Source organism: Nerophis ophidion, linkage group LG08 (assembly GCF_033978795.1).
Source record: "Nerophis ophidion isolate RoL-2023_Sa linkage group LG08, RoL_Noph_v1.0, whole genome shotgun sequence".
NCBI classification, from domain to species: Eukaryota; Metazoa; Chordata; class Actinopteri; order Syngnathiformes; family Syngnathidae; genus Nerophis; species Nerophis ophidion.
The window spans coordinates 34,860,094-34,882,933 of NC_084618.1; the positions used below are offsets into that span (position 1 = coordinate 34,860,094).

Sequence of the window (22,840 nt, forward strand, 5' to 3'; positions counted from 1 at the left end):
CATTTGGAAAACCTGTAGTTGATTTGTATTATGTGAATGTTATATTTTTATCAACATGTGATAGCAGGGACTCTGCCATTCATAACTAGGCTGCTACATTACTAATGATTAATGTAAATATAACTGAAGGGTGTGTTCCAACTATCGTGGGATCACACTCCTCAGCCTTCCGGGTAAGGTTTATTCAGGTGTACTGGAGAGGAGGCTTCGCCGGATAGTCGAACCTCGGATTCAGGAGGAACAGTGTGGTTTTCGTCCTGGTCGTGGAACTGTGGACCAGCTCTATACTCTCGGCAGGGTTCTTGAGGGTGCATGGGAGTTTGCCCAACCAGTCTACATGTGCTTTGTGGACTTGGAGAAGGCATTCGACCGTGTCCCTCGGGAAGTCCTGTGGGGAGTGCTCAGAGAGTATGGGGTATCGGAATGTCTTATTGTGGCAGTCCGCTCCCTGTATGATCAGTGTCAGAGCTTGGTCCGCATTGCTGGCAGTAAGTCGGACACGTTTCCAGTGAAGGTTGGACTCCGCCAAGGCTGTCCTTTGTCACCGATTCTGTTCATAACTTTTATGGACAGAATTTCTAGGCGCAGTCAAGGCGTTGAGGGGTTCCGGTTTGGTGGCCACGGGATTGGGTCTCTGCTTTTTGCAGATGATGTAGTCCTGATGGCTTCATCTGGCCGGGATCTTCAGCTCTCACTGGATCGGTTCGCAGCCGAGTGTGAAGCGACCGGAATGAGAATCAGCACCTCCAAGTCCGAGTCCATGGTTCTCGCCCGGAAAAGGGTGGAGTGCCATCTCCGGGTTGGGGAGGAGACCCTGCCCCAAGTGGAGGAGTTCAAGTACCTAGGAGTCTTGTTCACGAGTGGGGGAAGAGTGGATCGTGAGATCGACAGGCGGATCGGTGCGGCGTCTTCAGTAATGCGGACGTTGTATCGATCCGTTGTGGTGAAGAAGGAGCTGAGCCGGAAGGCAAAGCTCTCAATTTACCGGTCGATCTACGTTCCCATCCTCACCTATGGTCATGAGCTTTGGGTCATGACCGAAAGGATAAGATCACGGGTAAAAGCGGCCGAAATGAGTTTCCTCCGCCGGGTGGCGGGGCTCTCCCTTAGAGATAGGGTGAGAAGCTCTGCCATCCGGGAGGAGCTCAACGTAAAGCCGCTGCTCCTCCACATCGAGAGGAGCCAGATGAGGTGGTTCGGGCATCTGGTCAGGATGCCACCCGAACGCCTCCCTAAGGATGTGTTTAGGGCACGTCCAGCTGGTAGGAGGCCACGGGGAAGACCCAGGACACGTTGGAAAGACTATGTCTCCCGGCTGGCCTGGGAACGCCTCGGGATCCCCCGGGAAGAGCTAGACGAAGTGGCTGGAGATAGGGAAGTCTGGGCTTCCCTGCTTAGGCTGCTGCCCCCGCGACCCGACCTCGGATAAGCGGAAGATGATGGATGGATGGATGGATAACTGAAAAAATTGTAGTAGGAGAGACTATTCATCCCTGAACACCATGGAGTTTATGTTGGCTTTATGATGCAGTTACATTACTATATCAACTTTCAGAGACAGCCTCAGGAAACCCTTCATTTAACATAGTGTCGTTTTTTTGCTGCTTCAATATAGCTCAATCAACACAGAAAAAGGTAAAGTGAAATAACTTAGTTGTTAACTATAGATCAATAGTGATTGTCTTTCTCTCAGACAGACAGGGTTTAGCTGTCCGTAACACACACACGCATGCACACACACCGCAAAATGCGCTAACGTTACGCTAAAAGCTAATTAGCCTTCACTTCAAGGACTGCGAGCGATCTGAGCTGCAGCTTGTGTTTCTAGAACGTCAACAGGCTCATAGTGATGTTACTAGTAGTTGACTGGGAGGTGTTTATTATAATTTGGGAAGAGTCCGCTGCCTTATGCTAACCTGCTAAACACCTATCTGCTCACCACACTGTCTCTCCTCTCTGCCTGCCTCTGCCGTGAGCACTGACTCCATGCGCTCTGAATACGCACTGCTGATTGGCTGTTACCGCTCTGTGTGTAACCAATCAGATGGTTCTGTGGGTGGGACAATGCTGGGTGTAAAAGAGACGTACTGACAGACGCAGAGGCAGAATAAGAGGAGCAGCTTTTTAAGACTTTAGTTTAGCCGGTGGCTCTTTGTTGTTAAGGCGGCCGCTTTAACAACAAAGCGCTCGGGGAAACCCAGAGTTTCTAATAGGAACTGGATTTATTTGTTTTTGTAGGACATGTCACCAGTCTGTGGGGTTTATAATGATTGATACTTATTTCACTTTGTCAAATTGTTTAAAGATATAATTCAGGGACTGTATTTGTTCACATTCTGACCATACGTTACAATAAAACAATACAGTTCTGGACTGTTCATATGTTTTTTTTTTTTGGAAGTAAACTTATTTCCCTTACAATACGTACAGTATGGAGCTAACTGCATTACACTGTTGGACGTTGTTACGTCATTTTGGAAACAAGAACTTGGAATCATCAGACATTAAACATACACAATGACATTGGATGATTGTGAAAGAGGCCTTGCTTTATTGATTTTATTTGATAAATACAATATGTGATACTTTCTAAGAGTGTTAATTTGTCATAATAAGGGACCGATGTCGCTTTGGGACAGAGGACCCTAATGAATTTCTAAGGTTTTATTATTATTAATATTGTATCTCAGTGTGGTAAAAAGTTTCTAAGAATATTGCAGACTTTCTTCCATCATTCTTTAATTCGGTTTAGAAATTATATCGTCACGTCCGTTGTGTCCTGAGCAAGACACTTCACCCTTGCTCCTGATGGGTGCTGTTTAGCGGCTTGCATGGCAGCTCCCGCCATCAGTGTGTGAATGTGTGTGTGAATGGGTAAATGTGGAAGTAGTGTCAAAGCGCTTTGAGTACCTTGAAGGTATAAAAGCGCTATACAAGTACAACCCATTTATCATTTATTTATTCAATATTAGTTGCGCACACGTACTTCAGATTCTTCCTGTTCTTCGTTGAATTTGGCATAGCTTTTAAAGTTGACACTCCGAGTGCGGTGAATTTTGTCAAAAGTACATTCATATAGCCTTCTGAACGTCTCAGTACTTTTCTGCTACAGCAATGCTCTTTTTAATTTTTGTTAGTGAACTGGTAATGATAACTGATGTGGTGTTGTTTTGTCAGACATTAGAATGCATGAATCGCTTGTTGACATCCACCGCCTTTGATTGCTGAAAGTTAATCACCTGTTGTTCTGTTGAAGGATCATAGTCTTGTACTTCCCCTAGAAAATAGGGGTGCAATGATTCTTTTAACAACGATTCGTGTTTGCCGATACAATTCAGGAACCATCTAATTTTTTTTTAGAACGATTCGATCCGAAACTATTCAGTGAGTTGAAATCGATTCAATAACCCCATCCATCCATTTGCTATCGCTTATCCCTTTTGGGGTTATGGGGGGAGCTGGAGCCAATCTCAGCTGGGTACACCGTGGACAAGTCGCCACCTCATCGCAGGGCCAACACAGATAGAAAGACAACATTCACATTCACACTCTATGGCCTATTTTAGTGTCAACCTATCCCCAGGTGCATGTCTTTGGAGGTGGGAGGAAGCCAGAGTATCCGGAGGGAACCCACACAGTCACGGAGAGAACATGCAAACTCCAAACAGAAAGATCCCGAGCGCAGGATCGAACCCAGGACCTTCATATTGTGAGGCACACGCAGTAACCCCTGTCACACCGTGCTGCCCGATTTAATAACTTTTTAGCAAAACAAACCATCAACCAGGTGGACTGTGAACTAAATACTGGATACTGCAGGTGAAGTTTCCTTTATTTGTGGTATTTATTGTAAGCAAATTAGTTATAAATTAATTATGAATAAAAACAGGCAAGTAAACAATTAATGGACAATGTATTCCCATCTTATTTGAACAAAGTGCAATCACAACACTTTAGGTTTAATTAACAAGATGAAAACTTTTGTGCTCACATTTTTAACATTCAAGCAGATTTCAATAAATGTAACCAACATTTTAACAGTATATTTACATGCAAAATAAAGTTTCCCCACCCAACCATACAGTATCTGTTCTCCGCCCTTGCATCGCCGATGCCGAACAGCATCCCAGGTGTGTGGAAGCTTGTATGCCCCCTAATGAAGTCTCAGACAGATTCCCACGTTTTTAGAGCACTTTGGAACAACTCTTATTGGCATCATTGTTAGCTGACTTTTTACAGCGTTTATTTATGAGTTATAATGCATTAAAAATAAAAACATATATGTTCTTGTCTTGCATTAGGATTGTGAATGATACACAACATTCCAAAAAAAGTACAGTCCCCCTTAAAATTCTTCCTGCTGCACTTGCACTTTCTTAAAAGAAACACTGGGGTTGTCCAAAGTATGGCCCAGAGGCCATTTTTGGACAACAACACACAAATCCATTGGTTGTGGAAGTTACCTCAAGAAAACTGTTCTTATATAAGTCTAAGGGGAAAATGAAAAGTAAATAAATTAAGAATCAGTGTTGTCCATGAGATGCTCAGTTGAAATACAGCTTCAAGTTACTTGGTGTTACTAATACGTCACTCAGTTACTTGCTAAGCTTAATAACCAGAAAAAGTTGGATGCAATTCTGTTTGTAAAGATATGAGGACTATTTAATTATTATTTAATATTGAATTTTAGGTCTTTGATGCAGACTGTCACCAACAAAAGGATTTTTAATGCTTTTTTTAAACTGCAGTAGTTTTTGAGAGCTGCATCATAAACAAATGCTCAAGGAGCGAGGCAAATTGACCAGGGCGAGTTGGCTCCACTTTGCTAGTTCTACCAACTGACACCGCCAGCAACCCGTGCCAGGACAAGCAATTGTATTAATTGGCTTTTCTTTTGTCTTTATTTAGTGTATTAAAGGCCTAGTGAAATGAGATTTTCTTATTTAAAACGGGGATAGCAGGTCCATTTTATGTGTCATACTTGATCATTTCGTGATATTGCCATATTTTTGCTGAAAGGATTTTGTAGAGAACATCGACGATAAAGTTCGCAACTTTTGGTTGCTAATAAAAAAGCCTTGCCTTTACCGAAAGTAGCAGACAATGTGCGTGTGACGTCACGGGTTGTAGGGCTCCTCACATCCTCACATTGTTTACAATCATAGCCAGCAGCAGCTAGAGCTATTCGTACGGAGAAAGCGACAATTTCCCCATTAATTTGAGCGAGGATGAAAGATTTGTGGATGGCGAAATTTAGAGTGACGGACTAGGAAAAAAAGGCGATTAAAGTGGGAGCGTCTCAGATGTTTTTAGACACATTTACTAGGATAATTATGAGAAATCCCTTATCTGCCTATTGTGTTGCTAGTGTTTTAGTGAGTTAAATACTACCTGAAAGTCGGAGGGATGTGGCCACGGGTGTGTTGATGCCAGAGTCTCTGAGGGAAGTCACAGCAGCTGCAGCAGGACAGAGGCTCCGCTAATCTCCGGTAAGAGCCGACTTATTACCACAATTTTCTCACCGAAAACTGCCGGTTGACATGTAGTCGGGATCAATGTTCACTTGACCGCTCTGATCCATAGTAAAGCTTCAGCTCCGGGATATTTAAACAAGGAAACGCTGTATGCTTGTGTGGCTAAAGGCTAAAAGCTTCCCACATCCGTCTTTCTACTTTGACTTCTCCATTATTAATTGAACAAATTGCAAAAGATTCAGCAACACAGATGTCCAAAATACTGTTTAATTATGCGATTAAAGCAGACTACTTATAGCTTGGATCGGGCTGGAAAATAATGTCCGCTACAACCCGCACGCGTCATCATACGAGTCATCATACCGCGACATTTTCAACACGACACTTCGCGGGAAATTTAAAATTGCAAGTTTGTAAACTAAAAAGGCCGTATTGGCATGTGTTGCAATGTTAATATTTCATCATTGATATATAAACTATCAGACTGCGTGGTGGGTAGTAGTGGGTTTCAGTAGGCCTTTAATGTACTGTGGAGTGAGTGTGCCATGTTTTTTTTGAGCTTATGAGTTGTTCTTAGTCTTTCTAATCATTTATATTCACAAAATCCCCTCTAAAATATGTGTTCCAGAGAACCCCAATGTTTTAAGCAAGAAAATTGTGATTCAACAATCGTGTAGCAGCTCCAGTTAAGAGGTAGCATGCTCTTTAAGTTCTATAGAAAATGTATAATTTGTTAGACATCTCCCTGTTTAATGGTGTTTATACCCTGCCTTCCGCCCGAATGCAGCTGAGAGAGGCGCCAGCACCACCCTGTGACCCCGAAAGGGACAAGCAGTAGAAAATGGATGGATGGATGGATAAAAATTTAGGTAGGGTTTTGGTGTCTTGTAAGTGAATTGTGTTTAGTACTTGAATTCAAATCAACAGTGTTACTTTAATATTTGAAGGGCTGCTTTGAACAGGAACATTGGGCCCCGATGCACCGCACCTCTAAGCAATTATCCCCACCATTGTGGCAAATAAACTAAAGTAAATATTATTATTAGTGCGTTATAACCGAAAGTAAGCAGCTATTAACAGGAAATTAACGGGTACATTAAAAGAGTCTGGAGAGAGAATAATATAACTGTAACGGTTGTGCTCTGTTGGTGTGTAGTAACCAGGTGTACACTTAAAGGGAGTGCGGCTCCATCCATTTTATGGCAGTGTCTAGACCAGTGACGTGCGGTGAACTAAACATGAGGCGTAAATACTTTTGGAGTTTTTGTTCTTCTTTTTTTTACTTAAATTCATATGTGCAGCTCTAATCATTGTTGATATAGGGTGCACATTAGAGAAACAGGAAAAAGAAGGGAGTTATTCGCTTTCATAAAAACGTTATCATAATGATATTATGATATGATAAATGGGGATGATGTTCGAAACCGGTTCTCCCGGTTGTTCGATAAGAAAAGAACCGATTCCATGGACTCAAATCCCTTTTTGAGAACCGGTTCCCGTTATCGAGGCCACTATAGTAAAGAAAAAGAGTTGGTTACTTATTCGAATGCCTAAGAACGAATCCCGCCCCACAGGAAATGCCCTGTGGGACATCACAGGAAATGACATAGCTTGGTCATTAGGCGGCAGATACAGAAAGCAGCAAAAATAATGGACTGGAAAAAAACGCCTCAAGGCACAACTTCATTTTACAAAAAACTACGACGAGGAAACGGCAATATGCAATTATTGCCAGGCTTCGCTCTCATGTAAAGGGGAAGTAGAACATACAACACATAACCTGAACGTACAAGAACAGTGGCGCGTCTTCGACACGTGGAGAAGCGGTGACAGAGATGACGAAGTACGCCCCTCTTCCTCTGCAGCTCCAGTCCCAGTGATAGTGCCGGTGAGTAACAAGCGATTACTGTTGCCGGTTAATTTCCATATTTGCTCACTTGTAGCCTTTAGGCTAAAATAACGTTACCTCTTATATCAACCAGAACAGCAGTAATGTTAGCTAGACTTATGTTACCTAAGCATAGCCAGTGGCTAACGGTAACGATAACGTTAGCCTTTTTGTTTGTCTCTGATAACGTTAACAGTATCTTGTAGCCTACACCACTACAGTTTGCAGGTCTGTCTAATAAACTAGTGCTTTCTTTCTTTCTTTAGTTTATTTCGTACATGAACACACTTACAGCATAACACATCAGTTTCACATCATTTAACTTTACATCATGTCCGAAAAGGAGTAGGAAAAAGTAAAGCTTATTTAATCCTACCCCCTACCCACTTCAGAGCGTTTACAAATATATACATCATTTAATGACCTTTTTTATGATAAAATAACATCTGTGAATTAGTATATACAACAGTTTTCCATCCATCCATCCATTTTCTACCGCTTATTCCCTTTCGGGGTCGCGGGGGGCGCTGGCGCCTATCTCAGCTACAATCGGGCGGAAGGCTGGGTACACCCTGGACAAGTCGCCACCTCATCGCAGGGCCAACACAGAGACAGTTTTGTAATATGTAATTGATTAATTCAGTCATTATTAATATACTGAGATGAAGAATATCTTATTTTCAATAAGTTTGAAAGTATTTCTCATAATTCTTCTTTGTACTTTGTAAGCATTATTAATTCTAACAACCTCTTAAAGTGGATCATATCAGTACAATGTTTAACTTCATTTACTTTATCCATTCCATCATTTATTTCCACATACTGATATGCTAAAGAATTAATAACAGACACCCTAGTTTTCACATTCAGCTAATTTCCCCCCTAACTCTATGCTATGTCTGTCCCTCATTTTCCCACAGGACAGGGACGTGCAGTTATTCCAGCAGGAGGCCACACTGTTGGACCCCAGATGGTTTAGATACAGACTGGAGGAGGATGTCGTCAAAACTATCTGTGTGCCCAAGCTAGTTCCACGCCAAGTGAACGTGTTTTTTCCACCGCTGGCGACACGATTAGCGTAGAGATGGTCAGACTTGATCCTGACAAAGCAGACATGCTAATTTTTTGGAAGAAGTTGTTGATTGATGACTGTGGCGTTCTTAGTGTGATGGTGTGTGTAGTTAGTATGTTCCAATAGCAGCAGAAGTGCACTTTTTTGAGAGCTGTATTATTTTCAGTTTTGTGCCCAAGGGACTGATTTTATTTAACACTATTATTATTTATACACTTATAGTAATCACAGAGACAGGTTGTTTTTGTGTTACTGTATATATTAGTTTTTTCCCAAAAATCCCACTTAATATACTTTGGGTAACTACAGTCAATATTTATATAGTTATTTAATTTCTTTAGGGGGTAACAACAGTCAATATATATATATATATATATATATATATATATATATATTTTTTTTTATTTTTTTTTTCTTATAAAATAAAAGTCAGCTTTTGTTAAACCAGATATTGTGTGTTTTTTTTTCCATACACAACAACCTATCTGGATTCGATAAGAGAATCGATAAGGTATCGGTTCAATAAGAGGATTCGGTAATGGGCTCGAACTTGATAATTTCTTATCAAACATCATCCCTAATGATGTGTCCAAAAAGTTTTTGATAAAGTTGTTTTTAAATACTTGTTGTTCCCATTTGCTTTTAACAAAATAAATCAAGTATTGTGAGTTTATTTTACTTTTCTGTATTTGTATCTGAAGCAGCAATAGCTATCCTCTATGAAAACATACTTTGTATGATCACATTCATTTTGTGTTAAAGTCCAGTTTAGAGAACTGTTTAATATTGGATACAGTATATAATCCTCCATATTGGCAGACACATTCATTTAATTCAATTCTATTCCAAGCAATAAAGCAATATTGTTGCATCAGACAAAAAACACCCACACACGCTGGCTTACTCTAATAAAAATGCCATGTTTGTTATCAATACAATTTTTTATTTGGCAAGACATGTGTTTACTGCAGAGGCATTGAACTGTAAGTTGACAATATATCGCTCCTATCTTGAGGCAGAGGTACTTGCTGCCTCATGGCCTGCCTTTTCCCCGCGGCAACCAGCGTGCATCCCTTCGCACGCACGCGGCGCGCTCAATACACTGTGTGTAGCCGTTGAGGCACCACCTGTGTCTGCCTCACTTTTCGTATTTTGATCAGGAAACACGGATTTTCCGCGATTTTAAACCATGGACATTATCAAAATATACAGGAACCACACCACAATCACATACAAAGCATAGACCAAAAGAGAAATATTCAAACTTATTTTAATGTGTTACTTCCTTTTTGTGATTATCTCATGGTTAAGCCACCTGGTGGCAAGGTGAGGCAGTTCCTCACTTGCCTCCCCTGACAGCAAGTCACTGGTCTAGACCAAGGGTAGAATCAGTATTTGATCGATACTAGAGTGAATAGATTGATATTTTAATTTTTCACAAAATTAATTATAGGTCTCTAGACAAAGGAGGGCTTTGAGAGCAAAAACCCCAAATGATTTAAAAGAGTGGTTTTGCTTCATTCAGTATAATATGTACTATTGACTTGATTTTGTTCAAACAATCACATTAAAACACAAGAGAATAAGGCACTAATATTTAGTTGATATTGTTACACTCTATTTTTGTGTTTTCCTTTCTATTATAATTGTGATTGGAATTTGAAAAGCAAAAACATTCATTAAACTTCAATGTTTTAAAGTAAAAGTTATTGGTATAAGTATTGCCAGTATTGCCCTGTAACTACATGGTGTTTGATCAATATCTAAGTTTGTAGTATTTAATACAATTCTAAGAATGAAACGACGCATTATATTACCGTATACGTCAGCAGAAATGTTCATCAAACTTGTTTTGTTCCATTAGCGATGGTAGTAGTTCCGATGCCAAACCAGATGAGAACTATTGCTTTATACAGTATGATCGAAGCCGGGGTTTCCTGACCTTTTTATTTTCTACTCACATATTAACACTGAATTAGTCATTAGTAATCTTACTCCTAATTTTAATCGTACTCATTTACTCATTTTTATTTAACAGAGCTAAACCTTGTCAAATGATATGAAACCATTTGTTAACACTTTAATAGGCTGCTTAAACATTAAATACCAAACAAATATACTGCAAAAAATGGGACTTATAAAAAACACATGAGAGATACAATTACATAGAATTGCGCAGTAAAATACAGCCTTATAATTTCCCAATTAAAACTTAAAACAGTTTTAACTTCATTTTAGCCCTACGGTTAAAAAAACAGATCCAAGTTTTTTAAAGCAGCTTTATATTTGCTTTGATGTTTTTTTTTCCATGGCAAAAATGTAACTTAGCAATGTATGATAGGTCAACAACACACTTATTAGTTTTCTGGTTAGCTCACTAATATTACCAATTTCCAAGCCAAAAACTACGGCATGGCACATAATGACAATATCAGAGAAAGTACTTTATTGCTCCCTGGGGGAAATTCCGCACCACAGTTTGCTCACAATAGACCATACTTGCCAACCCTCCCGGATTTTCCGGGAGACTCCCGAAATTCAGCACCTCTCCTGAAAACCTCCCGGGACAAATTTTCTCCCGAAATCCAGGCGGAGCTGGAGGCAACGCCCCCTCCAGCTTCATGCGGACCCGAGTGACGTGTCGACAACCTGTTTTCACGTCCGCTTTCTCACAATATAAACAGAGTGCCTGCCCAATGATGTTATAAATGTAGAATGATCGAGGGCGAATTCTTGGTTTCTTATGTGGGTTTATTGTTAGGCAGTCTCATTATCGTCCTCCTAGCGCGGAAACAACACACAACAGCAGCAGTCACGTTTTCGTCTACCATAAAGCAGTTCGTCTGCCTTAAACAGCAATGTTGTGACACTCTTAAACAGGACAATACTTCCATCTACTGTGCATGCATATGTGAAAATAACATCTACGGCTTTTAGAACAGTGGTTGTCAACCTTTTTTCAGAGATGTACCCCCTGTGAACATTTTTTTCAATTCAAGTACCCCCTAATCAGAGCAAATAATTTTTGGTTGAAAAAAAAAGATAAAGAAGTAAAATACATCACTATGTCATCAGTTTCTGATTTATAAAATTGTATAACAGTGCAAAATATTGCTCATTTGTAGTGGTCTTTCTTGAACTATTTGGAAAAAAAGATAAAAATAACTACAAACTTGTTGAAAAATAAACAAGTGATTCAATTATATATAAAGATTTCTACACATACTGCGATGAGGTGGCGACTTGTCCATGGTGTACCCCGCCTTCCGGTCGATTGTAGTTGAGATAGGCACCAGCGCCCCCCGCGACCCCAAAGGGAATAAGCGGTAGAAAATAGATGGATGGATAGCTATAAATATACTACTCCCCTCCCCAACACCCGACCAAACCTGTTAAAGGGGAACATTATCACCAGAACTATGTAAGTGTCAATATATACAGTACCTTGATGTTGCAGAAAAAAGACCATATATTTTTTTAACCGATTTCCGAACTCTAAATGGGTGAATTTTTGCAAATGAAACGCCTTTCTATTTATCGCTCTCGGAGCGATGACGTCAGAACGTGACATCACTTAGGTAATAAAGCCGCCATTTTCTCAAACACATTACAAACACCGGGTCTCAGCTCTGTTAATTTCCGTTTTTTTTTACTATTTTCTGGAGCCTTGGAGACATCATGCCTCCTCGGCGTGTTGTCGCAGGGTGTAACAACACTAACAGGGAGGGATTCAAGTTGCACCACTGGCCCGAAGATGCGAAAGTGGCAAGAAATTGGACGAAATTTGTTCAAAATACGAGGGTGTGGGGAAAGCCGACGAAATGGTCAGTCGTTTGTTCCGCACACTTTACCAACGAAAGCTATGCTACTACAGACATGGCAAGATTGTGTGGGTATCCTGCGACACTCAAAGCAGATGCATTTCCAACGATAAAGTCAAAGAAATCTGCCGCCAGACCCCAATCGAATGTGCCGGAGCGTCTGCACATTTTACCGGCGATGCTAAGGCAGACATGGCACAGAGATGTATGGATATCCTGCAGATGCATTTCCAACGATAAACTCAACGAAATCACAAAGGTGAGTTTTGTTGATGTTATTGACTTATGTGCTAATCAGACATATTTGGTCGCGGCATGACAGCCAGCTAATCGATGCTAACATGCTATTTAGGCTAGCTTTATGTACATCTGTAGCTATATTTGCATCCAGCGTTTCCCTCCACCCACATTTAATGCCAAACAAACACTTACCAATCGACGGATTTAAGTTTATCCAGTGTCACGAGATGCGAAAGTCCCGATCGTTTGGTCTGCACATTTTACCGGCGATGCTAAGGCAGACATGGCCGAATAGCGTCAATACCTATTCGCTCAATAGCTTCAGTTTCTTCTTCAATTTCGTTTTCGCTATCTGCCTCCATACTCCAACCATCCGTTTCAATACATGCGTAATATTTTGAATCGCTTAAGCTGCTGAAATCCGAGTCTGAATCCGAGCTAGTGTCGCTATATCTTGCTGTGCTATCCACCATTTGTTTGTATTGGCATCACTGGATGACGTCACAGGAAAATGGACGGTGGCTTCACAGATAGCGAAAATCAGGCACTTTAAAGTTTTTTTTAGGGATATTCCGGGATGGGTAAAATTTTGAAAAAAACTTCGAAAAATACAATAAGCCACTGGGAACTGATTTTTATTGGTTTTAACCCTTCTGAAATTGTGATAATGTTCCCCTTTTAAAGAACTGGTTTAGCTCATTGGCCCTCTCTTTGTCTCTGTCCACCCCCTTACCCCCCGACGGTTTGAGGCCGGCGATGGTCTGCAGACCTCTTCAAACCGTTTTCATGTTGTTGTCCTTCAGCTTCCCTTCCAGCTTTCTCCTTTAGTTCTCCTTGGCCTCCCTGAGTTTGGTCTTCAGCAGCCCCTAAACTCTTTTCACCTCCTTCCTGTTACCAGCATTGAATGCCCTCTTCTTTTCATTCAGTAGGGCTTTGATGTCCTTGGTCACCCACGGTTTGTTGTTTGGGTAGCAGGTGTTGTAGAATTGTGGCTAAATTTAAAATCAAAGGGCATCAGTGCGATATCTATGTCAAAATATCAGCCCAACTTATAAAGGTCCACACTGATAAACTCAACCTACCTACAAACTGAATGAAGAGCAGGGAATGATAGTCTATGACTAATGTACGTTAGATCGGACTCGATTTTTAATGCACTGATCTTGTGTGTGTAGTCCTAATGCCTCATTTATGATTCGACTTTGCACAGTGAAATGTGATGCATCCAAGTCATAATGGTACTTCTATCACAAAAGGTCAGCAGATGTTGTTCTCCAAGATTTTAGGCTGATATGCTAATTTAGGTGACATTAGAACATGTATTTGATTGCACTGGGTTGGTTTGACGTCATTAAAAAACACAACAGATGTTGGTCAGCCATCATGTTTCTGCACATAAAAAAACATAGATTAAAGGAAACTGGACCAAGAAGTGGTATAAAAAACATCCATCGAGAATATCTGCCGACTGACAAAGATGGACAGTTTGTCCTTGCACATAAAGTGCAATGGTGAACAACCATTAATAAAACATAAGGCACAGTGATTATACAGTATCTAGTTTAAAAAAAAATACATCTCAGGTGCATTCATAAAAAGCTAGTATCCATAATATAGCAAAACCAAGTGTTTCCTAACTTGTAAGGGAAAAAAAAGACTTTCTAAAAAAAATATTTAATTTTAAGTTTTGCTACATTTTTTTATGTGTGATTTAAAAGACAAGTTTTCATCAGTAACAATCCCAAAGTACAAGTTCAACCTTACAAGCTGTTGATATTTTTTGAATTTTCAAAGGCAGTTTTTGAAAATCTGAAAGTAACATAACCTTATATTTCTCTGCAGGTAGCGTTAGTCTCAGTTGAGTCAGTTGGGGCTGAACCTCATCAAAACAGACAGAGGATAAACAATATATGACCGCCTTATCTGCATAAAAATGGAATACAGCATCCGAAATGTTATCAGAGAAATTATTTACATGGATTGAAAATAAAAGACCTAATATTGAACCATGAGCTACACACTTTAGTACAGGAAGACAAGACAAGGAGAAACACAGCAAACTGAATGCATCGGTTCTAGTGGACAGGTAATTAGAAAACCACTTTACAGCCTGCTGAGATAGGATGGTCGACCATACCAAATGCTTTTGAAAAGTCACTAAATAGAGCTGCACAATATTTTTTGTAATCCAATGCCTCAATAATTCCATTCACAACTTTAATTGCTTTGATAATTATCTCTCTTTCTTAAACTTGATTGATGTTGAGAAATCAGACTATAGGTGTCTAAGATTTATTTAAGTTCACTAACAAGCTTTTCAAGGACTTTAGCTAGGGGGCATAAGACAGATGGAGATGGGACTATAGCAGGGGTCGTCAAATTTTTTGGCAAAGGGCCACATTGTCTTTGGGACGCCGTACTCGGTTAGTAGAGCAGCCGTGCCAGCAACTTGGGTGTTACAGGTTCGATTGCCACTTCCTCCATCTTAGTTACACCGATTGTGTCCTTGGGCAAGACATTTTACCCACCTACTCCCAGTGCCACCCCCACTGGTTTAAATGTAGCTTGAAGATGTAAATGATGGGTTTCATTATGTAAAACGCTTTGAGTCACTACAGAAAAGCGGTTCAATTTTAGGACTAGATAGAACAATACCATGATACAAGATAACCTGAGTAGAGTGGAAATAATAGGCTACCTCCTTCAGCGCTGCCTCAGAGTGGTTGTGGTGTTAGACCTGGTTGGGTGGGATTGCAAGATGGGGGGCAGAGAGGAGGAAGGGTAATGGTTGTCAGCTTCATTGGGGTCATCAGGTGGGCACCCTCCTTCACCGGCGTTTCAATGATAGGCCCACGACACCTCCAGAGGGCTCATCGGCAACACCTGGCGTCCCAGGTGAGCCCCCCTCTGCTTTTAACCATTATGTGATGTAGGTCTTACTACATCCCCAGATGGTGTCTCTCCTCTTCACCCACAGCCACCGACTGGCTGTCTCTGCTGCTCCTGAGAGGGCTTTGATGGTGTTTCGCAGGGTTTGGCCTCGAAATCCGATGTCCTTAAGCAGCCTGATTGTTGTCTGGCCCACAAAGCCTCTGCAGCCAACTTCCACTGGGCAGACCTTGGCTTTCCATCCATTCTGCTCAGCATCAGCTGCCAGTTCGGTGTACTTAAGGCTTTTGCGTTCGAATGCCTCCTCCACAGCAGCCTCCCAGGGAACCGTGAGTTCTATTATATACACAATACGCAGTGAGGAGGACCAGAGCACAATGTCTGGTCTGAGGTTTGACATGGCTATCTCTGAAGGAAAGCAGAGCTTTTGATCAAGATCCACCGCCATTTTCCAGTCACGAGCCCTTCCGAGCTGGCCTATGTCTGTTATATGGCCTTTGGTGGACTCTGCACCTTCTCGGATGAACTCTCTTGTGGCTGTAGGATGTACTTTTGGCGGGGGCAGGGCATTGATCTTCGCTCTTCTGGCCTCTAACGTGGCTGCTAGGCACTTCAGAACCTGGTTGTGCCGCCAGGTGTAGCGCCCTTGTGACAGACTTGTCTTGCAGCCAACGAGAATGTGTTTGAGGTTAGCTGGAGATGGACACAGGGGGCATGTAGGGTCCTCTCCATACCACTGTTTGAGGTTGGAGGGGGAGGGAAGGACATCATAAGTGGAGAGTAAGATGAAGCTGATGTGAACTGCCTCCATGCCCAACAGCTCCCTCCATGAGAGCCTTTTCCTCTCGACTCCTTCCCAGCTCATCCACTGTCCTTGCTTAACTTGTGAGATAGCCTTTGCACATCTTGCTGCCTGCTCATGCCGACGTACCTCCTCTACAACCAGCCGTCGTCGCTGAGCTGGAGCCGCATTATGCCACAACGGTCTGCTCTCACTAAGGCCAAGTCCTCCTCTTCCCTGCTGCACGAGGCCAATGATGTCTCTGTGCCTAAGATCCTCCTTTGCTTGCAGAGTAGCTGCCGCTGCAGTCCATTTCCTTCCGGTCACCAAGGTAGGAGCTGTTTGGGCAACGCATGGGTCACGAGACTCTGTTAGCGTCATTTCCAGCCTTACCTTTGCACACTTAAACTCCTCTACTAGGCTGGAAACAGGAAGCTCCAGAACACCTCTTCCATACAGTCCGATGTTACTGAAGCATTTGGGAAGACTCAGCCACTTCCTAGCAAATGCACTAACCATCCTCTCCAACTTTTCTACCTTTGTGGTTGGTACGTCATAGATGGTCAGAGGCCACAAAAGCCTGGGTAGCAACCCAAATTGGAGGCACCACAGCTTCAACCGGCCAGGGAGCATGGTCTTATCGATGTTTTCAAGGCCAATTATAGTATCCTGCTTGAGCTGGTCCACCTGCCACGTGTCCTTGAGGGTGGCATCATACCAACGCCCAAGACTCTTGACAGGCTTCTCAGACACTGTTGGTATAGCCTCCTCACCCACACAGAATCGATGTTCCATCAGCTTCCCCTTCACCACTGAGATGCTTCTGGACTTGCTTGGTTTTATTTCCATCCGGGCCCACTGGATGTTTTCTTGCAGTTTGTTCAGCAGCCGCATAGCACACGCCTTGGTTGTGGTGAGGATGGTCATATCATCCATATAGGCCCTGATGGGGGGAAGACAAAGACCGGATTTAATCTTTTGACCTCCTACCACCCACTTAGAGGCCCGGATGATGACCTCCATAGCCATTGTAAAAGCAAGAGGTGAGATGGTACACCCTGCCATTATTCCTATTTCGAGTCGCTGCCATGCTGTGGTACACCCACCAGTTGTCAGGCATAGCTGTAGGTCCTGGAAATAGGCTTTGACTAGACCAGTTATGGAATCCGGGACACTGAAAAAGTGGAATGCCACCCAGAGGAGATCATGAGGAACTGACCCAAAGGCATTTGCTAGGTCCAAGAACACAACATGGAGGTCTCTTCCACCCTTCTTGGCAGCTTGAATTTGACTCCATATCATGTTTGTGTGCTCCAGGCACCCCGAAAACCCTGGAATCCCTGCTTTTTGCACCGAAGTGTCAATTTATTGGTTCTTTTCCAGGTAGGTGGACAGCCTGTGAGCCACTACACTGAAGAAGATTTTGCCTTCAACATTGAGAAGGCTGATTTGGCGAAACTGGCTGATGTCCACAGAGTCCTTTTCCTTGGGGATCAGGATGCCGCCTGCCCTCCGCCATGCAGTTGGAATTGCTTGTTTCTGCCACACCACCTTCATCAGCCTCCATAGAAAGTGTAAAACCTCTGGAGTTTTCTTATAAAATCGGTATGGAATTCCATTGGGCCCAGGAGAGGATGCCGCTCTAGCTCGTCGTACAATTCTCTCCACCTCACTCCACTTTGGAGGGTTAGTGTCCAGTTGGTGTTCTGGGGACTCTATTGGTGGCATATCAGGTGGGAGAGTTTTTGGTCCGCTCCGCTGGGTGTCAGTGTGGTTCTGTTTGAGGTAAGCTTCGAGGTCTTTCTTTGATGTTATGAGTTTGCCACTTTTGTCCTTTGTAAAAAGGCTTTTTGCAAACTTGAAGGGGTCTTTGAAGAAGTTTGATCTAGTTCTCTCCTTCATTTTACGCCTCCTTCTCAGATTCTCAGCTCTCCTCTAGGTTGACAGTCTGTTCCTAATGTCTGCCTGTAGAAGGTTAATTCCCTCTTTTTCCTCCTCTGGAGATCTTTTCCATTGTTTTTTCAGCTGTCTTCTTTCCCTGACTAACCGTTCAATCTCCTGCTGTCTCCTGGACTTTGTCGGTGTAACTATCCTTTCTGGTCTCTCTGCTGTTCCATACCGCTTCACACCATAGCTGTAAATTATGTCTCCCATTCTCTCCAGCTTTCTGATTGCAGTTCCCTTTATTTGTCCGAGGAGTTTGCTGATGTCTGTATCAATTGTCTCCCACTCTCTTTTCTCACAGGATTTTGGCCACATGATTTTTGGCTTTCGTCCTTGCATCTTAGTCTCTGTTGCAGGCTGTGACAGGTCGGGCACCACTATGCTTTGTTCCTCATCCCCAGCCTGAGCAAGGAGATTGATGTCCTGCAGACTTTGGTTTTGGTCCTGCTGCTGGACTTCATTCGACTTACTCGACTTGCTTCGTAAGAAGTAGCGGTCAATGCGAGGTTCCTTTTGCTCTGGCATCAAACACTTTTTCAAGCCTAAATATAATTCACTTGACTTCAAAATTTGACACGTGGATGGGCGAGCACATGATGCATTTCAAAGCAAATCTTATCTGTTTCAAACAGGAGTAGACTTCTCAAACTTGGGCTATTTAGCTATAATACAACTATTTTTAACAATATCGTATCAGAACATTAAAGAAAATAAATTGTGTTACAGGTTTAATACTTACATTCTCTTTCATTGGGAGCAGTGTTGTTGATCATCCATTTTTGCCATTTTTGTTATGGCAATTATCATGACAGATCTGAGGTGTCCATCAATCAATTGGGATCTGTGGGGTCCTTTATTGGTGTTCCTCACGCTAAAAGTCTGTTCACAGACATAACATAGATCCAAACATCACCAGCATCCTCTGTGCCATCTTCTGGATATTTGGAAATTTGGCTGGGCTAAATGAAGCATAAAACTCATCCTGTTTAAGCGAGTGGAACTTCTCCCTTAAGATGGTGTCCCATTGAAGATCAATCAGTTCCAACTGCAGTTCCTGTGGCACCGTTTCAGGATCTTGTGTGAAGGGACAGGACACAAGCTGGAGTGACAATTTTTCCAAAACCAGAAAATCAAACAGCAGATCTGTCTTGTACGTTTTCACATGTTGAGGGGCCCCTTTCAGTGTAGCCAGGGTATGGAAAATGAGTGAATGACTTGTTTGACATTTACTTTAAAAAAAAAAGAAAAAAAGAAACTTGGTTTTGAAGGCTTGGAAATTTGTGTACATTTAATGTACAAACTGGTCTTTGCCTTGTAGCTTCATGTTCAGCTCATTCATGTGTGCTAGTATGTCCAAAGCAAAAGCTTAATCACAAAGCCAATCAGTGTCACTCAGCTCAGGGAAAATGTCAGCTTTTTCAAGTTACTCCAAAAATGAGATAATCCTCTGTTTTAGCTCCCACACCAGTTGACATACTTTCCCCAAATTTAACCAGTGGACATTGAAATGGTAAAGCAAGTCCTGGTGGTCAGTCTTTTCAAGAAATTTAATAAACTGACGATGGTGAAGTGCCCTCACCCGAAAAGTTAACCGGCTTCTCTATATAGTCAAGCTGCAGTACATATTTGCACTGTGGTTACTGGTGAATTATGCAGTGTAAAAAGTACCTCCTGTTAGGGGTTGTCATTAGTGTTTTATTATCTCCTGGATTCTTTTAATTAACACAATGTTTTTTCCTGTCAAACTTGGCGACCAATCCGTGGTAACGTTAGCTAGCTTACTCTTGGCAGTTTGTGCCTCATGATGACTCCTGCCACACTGTTAAATGTCTTCTCCCTTGCATTTTTCCTACGGCTAATTTGAATGGCAGTATATAACTTACCTTTGTGCTTAAATCTTGGGTGGTAATTTGTCAGTACGTTCTTGCATAACTGGTTGTACGCGTAATTAGTGTGCTTTGTGGAAAAATGTCCACTTTCAAATCGCCATGGCTTCTTGGCAAATACAGCCTTTGAATGGACTTCAGTGAAAAAGTATTTAGTTGTCCATTCCTTATTAAATGCCCGACATTTTTTATCAACTTTTCTTTTCTTTGGCCCACTCACTGTAGCAATTTGTTATTGCTGTCAGAGCAGTAGCAAGGTAGAAAGTGTACCGTGTAATCAATCAAGTGTATTGCTGGCCTATTGTGCCACTTTGTGGAATTACTTGGTATTACAGGACAATGAATGTAGTCATAATTACTACTCAATTTGTTCAATTCGGTTCAAATTTTTGTCGGGTCGGATCAGAAAACAGAAAGGGCCTGCAGACTTTACTTTGCCCACCACTGGTTCAGGTATGAATAGCTGTGAGATTTCTTCCTTTAAACAAAGGTACATTAATTTCCATATCTTAGGAATCGTATTACTAGACAAGGAAATGTTAAACATACGCGCAAGACGATATGACATAAAATCAATGGATGACTTTAAAAAGAATGCCTCAAGTTTGTCAGGCCCTGCAGATTTACCAGGATCCACTTGTTTTAAGGCTCTCTTGACACATCAAGAGGAATAAAACAAAGATTATTGGCTATGAAAGTGTCAAGGGATGGTGACATGCAAACATTCTGAATATTCGACTGATTTGGATGTTAACATAAAGTTTAAGTACCAATGATTGTAGCTAAGATAGGCGCCAGCGCCCCCCGCCACCCCAAAAGGGAATAAGCGGTAGAAAATGGATGGAATGGATTGTCACACACACACTAGGTGTGGCAAAATTATTATCTGCATTTGACCCATCACCTTTGATCACCCCCTGGGACGTGAGGGGAGCAGTGGGCAGCAGCCGTGCCCGGGAATCATTTTTTGGTGATTTAACCCCCAGTTCCAACTCTTGATGCTGAGTGCCATGACTCGGGCTGGGTTTGAACTCACAACCTACCGATTTCAAGGCGAACACTGTAACCACTAGGCCCCTGAGTTGGAGTCAAATAAGAACCAGAATAAATAAAATGTTGGATAAAACAATTAAGTATTGCTGATTTATCAGTTAGATTATATGAGTCTTACACGTTACAAGTTGGCAGAGCATTTGTGGTTTCACTTACATATGGTGTTATTAGGACTTTCCAGAATTTATTGGGATCATTTAAACTACTGATGGTTCGCGCAACATAAAACTCAGACTTAAAGTGATTTCTGAGCTGCCTTAAAACCATCAAGTCAGCCTGGGATTTGGTATATCTAGCCTTAACCCAGGCATCATCCCTTTCTTTGGGTGGACTGAGCAGTTCAGGAGAGAACCAAGGATTATTTCTACCTTTCACTTTGAATTTACGTAGATGACCATGTTTGTTTGTAATATTAATAAATGCATCATGAAAATATTTCGAAGCCAACTCAACATCACTAAAACGAGAAATCCTGGACCAATCACAGGAGGTCATGCAAACTCCACACAGAAAGATCCCGATCCCAGGATTGAACCCAGGACTACTCAGGACCTCTGTATTGTGAGGCAGATGCACTAATACCTCCCACCGTGCTGCCCCTAACCAACAATGGTAATAAAACTGTCCTTAAAGGATAACTGCACTTTATTTGGAATTGTGCCCATCATTCACAATCAGTATGAGAGACAACAACACACATGCCTTTTTTCTGTTGGGATTTTTAAAGATGATAAAAAAACATTTGGAAGATGCGGCTAATGGGAGTCAGTGTTGTAGACTTCAAAGCCCTTTGTGACAACTTCAAAACGCTCCGTTTTGTATACGCACTGCAAGTCTATATATAATGTAGTAAGAGACACATTCATAACAATATGTAATATGTACAATACTTAGGGTATTTTGGTCTTTTGGCAGTGGGAGAGTGGCCGTACGCAACCCGAGGGTCCCTGGTTCAATCCCCGCCTAGTACCAACCTCGTCACGTCTGTTTTGTCCTGAGCAAGGCACTTCACCCTTGCTCTTGATGGGTGCTGGTTAGCGCCTTGCATGGCAGCTCCCTCCATCAGTGTGTGAATGTGATTGCGTGTGTGAATGGGTAAATGTGGAAGCAGTGTCAAACCGCTTTGAGTACCTTGAAGGTAGAAAAATGCTATACAAGTACAACCCATTTATCATTTATTATTTATTTATTTCTTCCGCACATTGATTTCCGTTTCCATAGCAGCGCACATCCGACTTCCAGCAGAAAATGTGTAACATTTCGATGAATAATGCCAAGGCCAGATCTGGATTTAAAATCACAACGGCTACTCAAGCATTTGAGATCTTGACCAGAGTTAGGTTGAACATTACCTGACAATAGGAGCAAACCAAGAACAAAACATTTCTTTTTCACCAGCATTGATGAAGGCGCTGATTGAACATGCCTAACCCAAGGTCTACTTGCAGGATGAGAACAGAAAAATACCAACCAACCAACCAACCATAAAGACTAAAAAGATAGGTAAAATAAGGTAAAATACGTTCTTCTGTTAGTCAAATCCAGTTCTGACAGTATCTGCAAAAGTCATGTTCACACTGTGCCTCTTTGAGGGACTAAAAGATCATGATGCTCATTAGAGTCTCAATGTCTTTTCAACGGGTAAAACAAAGCCAAAAAGAGTAAAAAAGTTGCAAAAGAAAATATGCTGATTCACATGCAGCACAGAACAGGTATATCTGAGTTTATATTTTATCCTGAAGTAGACAATGTGTGTCGTAACGCGTAAACAGAATCTGAATTGAAGCTTGTC

The 22,840-nt window shown here is 41.8% G+C and overlaps 1 protein-coding gene across 4 annotated transcripts in view; it reads left to right on the forward strand.

Annotated features, from left to right (window-relative positions):
* Window positions 1–22,840, forward strand: part of thrb (thyroid hormone receptor beta) — a 126,881-nt gene that overhangs the window by 34,289 nt on the left and 69,752 nt on the right. Inside the window, exons 2-3 of one of the 4 annotated variants that reach the window (XM_061908382.1) lie at window positions 6,103–6,167; window positions 6,262–6,343. The exons of the other annotated variants lie outside the window; for them this stretch is intronic. The gene's annotated coding sequence lies outside the window, so the exon portion shown is untranslated. The remainder of the gene's footprint in view (window positions 1–6,102; window positions 6,168–6,261; window positions 6,344–22,840) is intronic. 4 annotated transcript variants of the gene reach the window in all.